Genomic DNA, 11495 nt, shown 5'->3' on the forward strand with positions numbered 1-11495 from the left:
TTATACAAGATATTCTTTAGTAATACATAGGTATATCCACGTTAATTTAGTTAAGTTTATTATTTATAAGCACCTAGTTATAAATATTTTTTTTTATAGATTTCTTATAATAAATGAGCAATTAACTCAACTGTGGCCAATTGCTGTTAAAAGTGAATTAGTGTAAAATTTGCTGTAAAAACACTCATAGATTTGACATTTTCTTATTTTATATATTAATTATAATAAAAATGAAAAATAGTCACGTTCACAATATCTAGGATCGCAGCGGCCGCATAGAAAAAAGGTCTAGGTGTGATCTCTGCAGCCTAACGATTTATTATATTAATTACCCATTGTTATTAACCAATTTTTTTTTCATAGTCTATACAAATATACAAATATTATGGCTATAGGTTGTAGGTTATAGATATATTTTGTATCAGAAAAAACTGATGATTTACAAATTCACTACAGCAAATGTTGCGTTTCCAGTGTTCCGTTTCAGATAAATAGAAGGGGTATGCTAAAAAAAAAATATAAAGAAGGCGGACACCGTTCCCCCACGTCCACCCCCAATTCAAGCACTGGCAAAGAGGTGTTTATCCAGGCTAATGAGGTACCACCAGTACAAGTTTCATAAAAGATTAAGTGGCAAGACAAGTTCTAAATTGGGTAGTCACGACTCAAGAGTATGCTAGGTGTATTTGCAATACATTATGTACCACTAGCTGGTGTAAATGAAAAAAATCTGATCGGCTTTGCAACTCAAAGTACCTCAATAGTGATGTATGTATAATAATAAATTAAGTAAAATAATGCTATCTCTATGTTACCTATTACTTGGTCATTTCATTATCGCAAAGAGACCAACTACCCGAAGTAATTATATTAACAATATATTTAATTAATTAAGTCAATTTAGTTAGATTTAACAAAGTATTATTATTTATTATTAAATAACAATTATGCGTTATTATATTTAAATAAGCCAATATTGTGTAATTAGTAAGTCGTATTGTTGAACATTAAAAATTATTTTATGTGCATTGTTTATATATTAGTACGTTTATTTAAATTTTTTTCAGTGTTTGGAAATAGAATTTTAAGTGATTATATATTTTGGAAAAAAATATTGAGTATAAGGACAGGAATAAAACCATTATTTTTTTTCAATTTTTATTTTAGAAAATATTTTGCTCCAGAAATTTGGAGTATGAAATAAAAATGATAATAATAATGATGTTTTTATTCAATAAAGTAAAAAAACTTATAAGAAAATGTAAAAACATAATTTTTGTTAATAAATTATGTGTTTATCTTTAAAAGAAATTATTCATGTACATCTCAATAATTAACTAAATTTTCGATTAAAACGCGTATGTTAAATATACATTGTACGCATAATACTTTATACGAGTAGTATGGCTGTTCAATTATTTCAATCAATCGATTAGTTTTATTAAACTGTTTCAACAACCGAATACTGTACTCTTGATAAAATTCTTTGATTAATCGAAATTTTCAATTATTTCCGAATTGTTAACAATCAATTACATATTATTACGACAATCCAATAACGAACAACCTACTATTAGTACTATTTAGTATCTATATAAGACGCAGAATACTAATTGTATATCCACGTGAAATATCATAATTTTTTAATGGTCATGGATTCGTGTAAAAATTGAAATAAAAATTAAAGTCTAATAAATACTCTAGATAATAAATATTCGTACCTATAAGTTTGATACTAGCTATTGGGTTAAATCAACTACCTGATTTAATAAATCGACTTCGTTGGGTATTATAATAAAATACCAATATGTCGACCGCGACACTCAATAGTGCATTATTAATATTTGTGTTAAAAAAATTCAATATTCCACGATTATTGGTAAACAAGAAATATTTCAAACTCTATAATTATTACATTATATACGTATTATATAATGTTTAATATTATATAGTATATCGTGTGATCCGTTGCCAACGGTCAACGGTCCGGTTTTCCGCTCGTCCTAGCCTGTGCGACTCGCGGGTTTTTGTGCGACGTTCGACGTATCATACCGCTGTCCGATGATATTCGCACGCGCCCGTCGATAATAATATTGTCGACACCCTTATGACACGTGACACGCAGATCGTCGTCGTCGTCGTCTCCGCGTGTTTTCACCTTTGCCGATATAAAACGATCGCCGTACGAGCGCAGTGTAGCGGATCCGTGTTGTAACCGTTCTGCGGTTACGTCTTCGCGGTGTGTGTCGTGTGTACCGCATGTGTACTAGCTATGTGCTTTTTTTTTGACACGATATCACTGATCGCCGTGATCCGGTAAATGACAAAATATATTGTGGAATGCGACATTTTCGATTTGAATCACTTCAAGCTCTGTTTAAACATCATAAATGATGTCCCATCAATGAGAACTGTTTGACTGTTTGAGTAAATGTTTTTTTTGTTTGTTTTATTGCAATAACATAATAACAAAATTATTATGCTGTCCGTAACGTTTGTGTACACGTCATTACAACAATACACATTTATATTATTATATTATAAATTGTATTGTATTATACTATTATATTATGTATTGTTTCTTTTTTTTTCGTATTGTTAAATATATTATATTAGCGCGCAATGGCGCCGAACCTATAGGATGTTTTCATACATTTACACCGTTTTTTTCTTATCAAAATTTATTACATTATTGATAGCTCTTACGGCAAGTTTGATTTTTTTTATTTATATCAATTATATTGTATACCTTGATTTGTTATTAAAATATGTATAAATTGAAAATCATATTTACACAATGAATTACTGTTTTATTTTTTATTTATGAGTATATAAATCAATTATTAAAAGTTAACGACTTAAAAAATCGTTAAAAAATTTTCAAAGCTTATTGCAAGAGATGTTTAAAAGAAGATGCAACTAACTAGGTTCAACTTCAACAATTAGTATTTAGAACCATCGAGAAGATTACTACTTGTAAGAATACACCAGGAAGACTGAGAAAAATAAGCAACTAGATATACCTAGGTATTAAAGAGTGATACCACAATCTTAAAAATGTTATCAATGCTAAATAGTAAATATGGATGAGATGTTACATTAGTTGGTAATGAAGGTGGGTTTGCACCAAATATTCTTAATAGCAAAGAATGTTTGTGTTTAATTGAAACAACTATTAAAAACGCTAGATATATGGAAAAAATCAAAATTGGAATGGACGTTACTGCTTTTGAGTTTTACGTGTAAAGCAATTTATTTTGTTTAAATTTTTATATAACAACTTTAATTATGTATAATATGATTTATTATATGAATTCCGATAACTTTAATAATAATTTCAGTGATAGAAAGTACGATTTGGATTTCAAAAATAAGTCTGACAGTAAAGACAAAATACAAATAATCTTAACATTCTTAACTGAAGCGTTAACAAACTTTTACAAAGAAATCATTAAAGAATTTCCAATAGTATCAATTATTGAAGATCCTTTGATAAAAATCATTGGGAAGCATGGACTAATTTTACTGCATCCACTGACATCCAGGTATATTTATCATTAATAACATTTTTTTAATATTATATCATTCTTAGTTTCTGAATAAATGTATTTGTATCTGTATTTAAATATTAAAAATAACTGATATAACTATTAATTTTTGTTTAATAAAAAATTTGGCAACGTCACACCCAATTTCACGCGCAATGAACGCCTTTGAATAGTTAAAATCTTGGGCTTTGTTATTCTGGCACTGCGCGCAATCGTATACCTAAAAAGCTAAAAAGGTAAAATGCACGCAATTGTACTCCGCCGCTAAAACCGTTGTAGCGTGCATAAGAGACCGTCGGACATTATTTTTATATCAATAAAATCACGAATATCAAAAAATTTAACGCTTAAGTCCACTAAAAACCACTTTTTTGTAAAAAACTCGTATCTATGCAAGTTTTCGCGGTGAATGATTTGTTTTTGAACTCCAAAACTATATACGTGTCGTTAAATGAATTGCAGATACATATTTCGCGCAAAAAAAACCGTTAATAATAATGAAAAACGATAAATTTTATTTCGAGTTATCGAGAGCAAAACGTTATTGCTTTTAAGTGTAATGGTAGTTTCAAAAGGATTTCAACGTGTTTCGAGATAACGAAAAATATTGACGTTCGATATAATAAGAATCTACTGTATAATAATAATGATACATTATGTGTTTAACATTACTCGGCTTGTCCAGCAGATTGTACAGATAATTTTAATAAATTTAATATTTATACATAAAGCAACACAATAATGATGATGTATATAATGTCTAATCGAAGTATTTCAACATACTATCTGCAGCTAATTTAACGCTAGCAGCTGAATGGATATTTCTAGTCGAAAGTCTTTCGAATAAGAATATTATATATTAATGCTTTGTTTGAAGGTTTATTAATGTTTAAATCGTTTAAAGTTTAATAAGTATTTAAAAAATAACTATCGTGTAAACCATATTTTAGGAAATTAAAACTTATTGCGATTTGGATTATTGCAGACAGCTGTCACTGTACTATTTATTGTTTGAGTTGCATACCACGGTCACTTAGTACAGTATGAATAAACCGGAAAATATATTTTATAAGATAAGATTAAATTAAATTACTCAAAAATTTAGATCGTGAATCGTAATTGCAATCAGTATAAGACACGGGTTTGGTGATGACACGGTAGAGCATAAAATTTACACTCTGAAATACGAGTACACTATGAACCAAAACTAAACAACTATTAACCAAATCTTAAATTATTAAATATGGTTATGATTATACCTTTTTAAGAATAAATAAATCAAATATTCGTTGGAAGTGTTCGAAAGTAACTTGTATAGGTAAAGTTACTACAAACCCTAATGGACCGGTGAGTTATAAGTTATAATTAATCATATATTATTTTATAATGTAACTTAAGAAATTAGAATATAAATTATTAAATCAATATACATATAAAGGTACTTGTGTAAAATGTAACAGTTATATGTTACAATAGTTGAATATATACATATGTTTATAATATAATATATATTAGTTAATATAAATTGGTTAGTATTGATCGAGTAATGAGTGTATATCGGTACACTCATAAGTCAAAACCATGTATCGTTTTGATGCGTAAAATTCATAGCCGCTCGACGATGCACCATTCGTTTTGGTGTTCGCATTGGTTTTCCATTACGAGCGCATGCCGTTGCCGATGAAAATCAATATGTCCCGTTTAGTCCGTGACACAATGTCAGTGATGTAATTGTATGTCACTACAATATTTTGATACATAATAAATAAATATATATCGTCATCACTGCCACAGTTATATATAATATACATGGATCTCGTTGAGTACCGTCATGCCATCACCGCCACTAGACGTCGTCACTGCAACACTCAAAAACATGCTGACCATTGGTTGTGAGTACCCGTAATACCACATCACACGATATTTGATTTTTTTTGATTTTTTTTATTTAATACCATTTGCGATTTCGATCGGCTTCTTTATCGGTCGCCGTATTAATATCTGCGTCCCCGATTGCGTTCGGCCATTCGTCAGCGGTATACGTCGTATACCGGCCCGTTTTTTTATATTATTATGACGTGCGTCCGAGTGTGCCACCACTTCATGGCACCTACTCGGCGTTAAACGCTTCAGTATTTTTATCATTGTTGTCCGGCCTCTTGGCCGGTTGTTCCATCGCCGCACGTCAACTTCTCTACCGTTTGTCGTTACCTATATGTAAGCGCAATGCAGTCTCGCTCTTACTATATACCGTTGTTTATGACGTTTCGTGACCATCATAAGCGGTCGGTCGCATTGTTCCGTAACTAAAAATTGTCGAGCTTTCGCCGTAAATCAGTGACAATAGCCATAACTGCTATTGGTGTCGTTGCGGCAGCATCGTCGTCCACTCCGGTCCCGCTCGCCGCCGGGCCGCGCGATTGTAAACGGTGGGTGTCGTTCGACTGGCCGCCACGCAGAGGGGGTGTGTAACGCGTCCATCATAATCGAGCGAGCGGCAGTCGTGCACTCGTCACAAGACGAGGTGCCGGAGAACGTGCGTTGGTGATTTATCGCCAAACTCCGTAGTGCCTCCTCTTTTTCGTACCCCCGATCCCACATCGTTACAGTCGTCCCCCTATGCGACGTCTTCTCCTGAGAACCACAATTGTACGTACGTCGTCGGTTCGTCATAACTATACTGTATCGTCGACAGCGACATATATAATTCCACGCCGTTTACGCCGTTATCGAAAAATACCATAATTTACACTTCCGATGATGCCGGCCGGTGCTATATCGTAGTCAACACATACACTGATAACTGATTATACGTATATTCGTATATTGTGTGCGTACGTGTCCGATCGCTGGTGTAGCACATGTTGTTGTTCCGTCGCCTCCCGCAAACGCAAACCGTATTTAGATATATATAAATATTATACTCGTCTAGACGTCTTCTGCACCTTTGTATACATGCAATGTGTCATTGCATTCATTAAACCATCATCCAGAGCCGTTGTGACGTTTTTTGTATTAGCGATTACCATTTGATTGAGATTGCTGTTGGCCGCCGCCATCCCCGTTAGTACACGGACCATCGTCAATAAACGTGCGGAAGTGACTTGTAATCATATTCCGCTCCTGCTGTTTCTCTTATATAGTGTGATGTCTCGTAAATTAATCATTTCAAACTTATCGTGCGACAAAGATCGTTGTAAATTCATCACCATGTCAACTATTTATCATGGCTAAGTTTACCACCACCGACCTTGTTCATATACAGTGGCGCCGATCACATATGGCGAGTGGGTTAAATACCTCAAAACGTTTTAATGGGTCGTGAGTAATTTTTTTTTGATAGATATAGTTGTGATTTATTAATACACCCAAGCCTGATTAAGGAAGGGGGTTTAAGATATCTTCTCTACATCGTGCTTGCTTACTGCATTAAATGTATTTTGCTTATCTGTTGTCTACTTCTTTGTATTTACTATTTGGTATTTACAAATTACAACTATATCTATCAAAAAAAAATTACTCACGACCCATTAAAAAGTTCTGGGGTGTTTACCCCACTTGCCATATGTGATCGGTGCCACTGTAAATAATTGTTTAGTTCTAAATTAAGCATGTCATATATATTATTTAATATTAACATTTCTATGCAATCAACAAAAAATTTCAAAATTATTGGCCTTTGAGTGAAAATGTAATAAAATGTTTATCAAAAAGTTATATTGGGATGCAGAGCCGTACTTAGATTTGACAAACACTGAGACGACTACATTTTTCGAGTCCCTATTTCTCTTATAGTTAAATTTGATTTTTAAAAGAAAAATGTGTTTTATTTTATACAAAAGATAATAATTAATTTGTATACGTTAATACGATGAGGATACAATTTTAATAATAATAAATGAACAAGTTATATAAAAGGTGGTTACCTCAGACGACACACGTTAGAATTTTTAGTTTTTTTGTAAGCACAGGCCGCTTAAAATAGACTTATAGCCGGGGATTTTACTCGTTAAAACCAGTCTGATTATGGAGTCAATGGGGTGTTTTTTATAAAGCTTATTTAAAGATAAATTCAGACTAAATTTATTTATTTTTTAACTGGCTTAAAAATTCAGTCATTTACTAATATAGAATTCTGGTATAATAATATGCATAGTATTTTATTTTATTACTAAAACAAAATGGTCTAAGTCTAATTAACATACCATTATGGAATATATTAAATTTAATATTTTAATCTATTCTATAGTGCCTCTAACGAACTGAATCGTTTATTAAACGATTTACATAATAGTCATATATCACATAATGTTTGAATAATTAATTAAGAAATTATCTTGTTCCATTATTTGCATTGTATATTCAAAACTCGTAGACACCTCAATTTTAAAACTATTATATATATTATGTATTTTGTATATAATATATGTATGAAATAGATTTTTAAAGTAATACTTCGGACAATAAATTTTTTATGAAGTAATTTATACTAAAACATAAATAAAAAATAAACGACAAATTACAATTAATTAATATCAATATTTAGTATACTCAATATGTATTTAAAAAAAATGTCGCACAATATCAACCTGGTTAGAATTTTGATTTGATATTTGTATAGACATCTACCAACATGTATAAAATAAAACAAAATGCTATTATACTTCAATATGTTTTTTGCTAAGTCATTTTAGAGCTAATAAATGCACGATGTACAAATAAAATAAAAATATGTATATTAGCCTTAGTGGCCCTTTATTATCGTTTCGTTTAATTGGTTTAATATATAGTGCAGCATCCAAGTCCCAGGTCCTTTTAATTATTAATGATTATATCATAAATGTGTAATATATTAATGTATGATTGTTTGGACAACCAGAGTAATACATGTGTTATTTTTTGGTAATGATACAAAGTTAATTAATACTCCTACATTTTGCATAATACTCGTATATTAAAATGTATTACTCATAATCATATTTTTTAATTCATAATATCGTTCATTTGTTCTATAAAACATTTTGTAGAAAATAATATTACTTTATTGTTAATTGTCATTATAAATTATTAAATTATATAGTTTCCTTGTATTAAATATGTTTATAATTTATTATTTAGTTGTATTCAAATTTCAAATGTATACAGATATCGTATATTACATCATAATATGCACAATTATTATATAATATGTTATAGGTGTGTACTGTGTAATATGTATACTAGAAAGCTAATTTAATATTTTAAAATTATATTTTAATATGTAATTAAAACGAGTTAAATGATTACCTATATTTATTTTTCATATTTTAAATTTAAACGAAATAATAGAATTTTTATGTATAATTGTTTGTCTTTAACCTTTGTTCATTTTTCATAATATATTCCACTTAAACTTTATTTAATGCAGTTGTATATATTATAATTTACACACGTGTTCATATTTTATACGTCATAATGCATACTTCAATTAATTAATACTGCTCATCGGTTGTTATCTCATTAAATTTATATTTCTCAGTAGAGTTCATCTAACATCGTTGCTATAGTCTTCTATTATCACTATTTTAGGATTATCTGTTCATTATTATTATTTCATTAACAAAAAACAAAATATTAATCCAAAAAATAATATTATATACATTTTAATATGCAAAGTTGTTTTCTTATCTAACCTTCACACGTGTGTCTTTTTACATACATATAATAAACAATATAACTTATATTTTAGTATTCTCATAAGCGAAGTAAATAATATAAATCTTCTGTCTAGTCAGTACATATCATACCTACAACCCATAATACCTACTGATCACTACAAAATAATTGATTGATAATATTATAATAACTCTAATTAGGTACATTTGAAAATAATGCTAGTTAATATTAATCTAATAATACTCTATACTAAATACCTAAACATTATATGTATTTATATTTAATCATTAGTATTCAGCTTAACTATTTATTTTGAAAAAATGTGGAGCGCTTTTAAAAAAAAAGTTTATATCACTAGAAGACATTCCTTAAATAGTTAAAAAAATTAATATATTTGAAAATATTGTCTTTAAGTGTACTATCCATTAAAAAACTTCAAGACCTGAATCTATTTTTAGAGGATATAAGGGTAAGGGATGAGTATTACAAGTCTCGCGAATCACTCTGTACATGCCATATTATATACATATATGTGCGTATGATAACTTCAGTAAAAGGTGCAACATATATTATTAAAAAAATATATAAATTAGGTGTCTAATTAGAGGTGACGTATTATTTGTTATATGTCGTCGATTATTCTTATAGTAAACCGTGTAAGTTGTTCGTTGTCTTTTGTCTATTTAAATCATAATATTATGAATTCGTTCTATTTTTTAATAATAATTTAATAATTTAATAATATTATTATGCTTGCAGGATATTTGACCAAATTTGAATATTTTTTGTAAAATATAAGTTTAGGCATCTTATCAAAGAATTAAAAATACCAATCAAGTGCAAGTAAAAGAATAAATATTTTGTCTCGAAATAATCTTACAATGTAAGAAGTGTCTACAATAAAAATGAATCTCCAAGAAGAATATTTTATAATGTTAATAATAAAACGCTTATTTATGAGTTATGCTTATGACTGATAAGTTTATGACTAAGGTACATGAATGTTTTTCTGCTTAGAATGTTAGTAATATATACAATGTGTTTTAAAATTAATAAAGAATAATAATCGATCTATTTTCATATAGATATGATAATAATATGTGATGAAATTCAAAGCTTATTATAATATAGTATTAGTACAAAGGTTTTATTTTATAACGTTATTAATATTCTGAAATTAATAAATATAGAGAATATAAATTATTATTTAATATAATAAAATTGACGATTGTGATTGTTGTAAATAAGAGAAAAAAATATTTCATTTACATATTAGTTTCAATATAAAGCTAATATAGTATTATTATAAGCAATTGATAATAAATTCTTAAACAAAATGTTATTGATTACTAATGAATAATTGTATAAAAATCGATAACTAATATTTCAATTTGTAAACAAGTTTCACTGCATAATATTATAGTATGGGTACTATGTAGACTGTTGAGTATATGTATAGATAATCTGACATACAGTTTATCTGATATTCTGAAACTAAAATAGTTTTATTAAAACTTTATAAACATATTGAATAAACATATTAATACATTAGTACATAATGATTTTTGTATTACACTTTTTTTTCACTTGGAATTACTGTTCATTGCCTCACGCTATGATTAAAAATAAGAGCTGAGAAGTTATAACAAAAACCTTAGCCAAACTAATATAATGATATACATTTAGAAAGAATACTAAGAATATAACAACAGATAAAATCCGTGGGTACTATGGATGCTATTATATAATAGGTTAAAACCTAAGGATATCTGCTGCTAAGACTTAGTAAAGTCCGAAAATTTAAATGGTGATTAAATTTAATCTTAGGATGAGTGTCTTATTATAATACAAATTAGTAAAAACAAATAACAAACATAACAAATCGTTCAATTACAATTAAGTTGAAAAAATAATAACTCACCAAATTTGATTTTTTTGAGACTAAGCCCGTTTAAACCCCCCTTCTCGTGGCTTATGTGAGTCTATCTTTCCAAATTCTTTATTTTATATAAAACAAAAAAATCTCATCACATTTGTAAAATTTTGAAGATCATTTACGCGCTGTGTTCGGGCAGTAGGCGGATATTATAGTGATCCAAAGTTACGCGCCCAAGTAAATTTGTCTGGTTTTCAGTTTGAATTATTTGTATACAATTTATGATTTGTACCTGTAAAATGATCTATCTAAAATGGACTAAAAAAAAAAATGAAAATTTTCAGTCTAAAAAACCGCACGAACAACGCAGATCGCGCTCGCGCCGGCCCTGTTCGGTAATGTATATTACGATTTTG

The 11495-nt window shown here is 29.0% G+C and overlaps 1 pseudogene; it reads left to right on the forward strand.

Annotated features, from left to right (window-relative positions):
• Positions 1-3041: 3041 nt before the first annotated feature.
• LOC132926011 (enolase-like) lies at positions 3042-5279 on the forward strand (annotated as a pseudogene).
• Positions 5280-11495: the final 6216 nt, after the last annotated feature.

This window comes from Rhopalosiphum padi, chromosome 1, assembly GCF_020882245.1.
Source record: "Rhopalosiphum padi isolate XX-2018 chromosome 1, ASM2088224v1, whole genome shotgun sequence".
Taxonomy (NCBI): domain Eukaryota; kingdom Metazoa; phylum Arthropoda; class Insecta; order Hemiptera; family Aphididae; genus Rhopalosiphum; species Rhopalosiphum padi.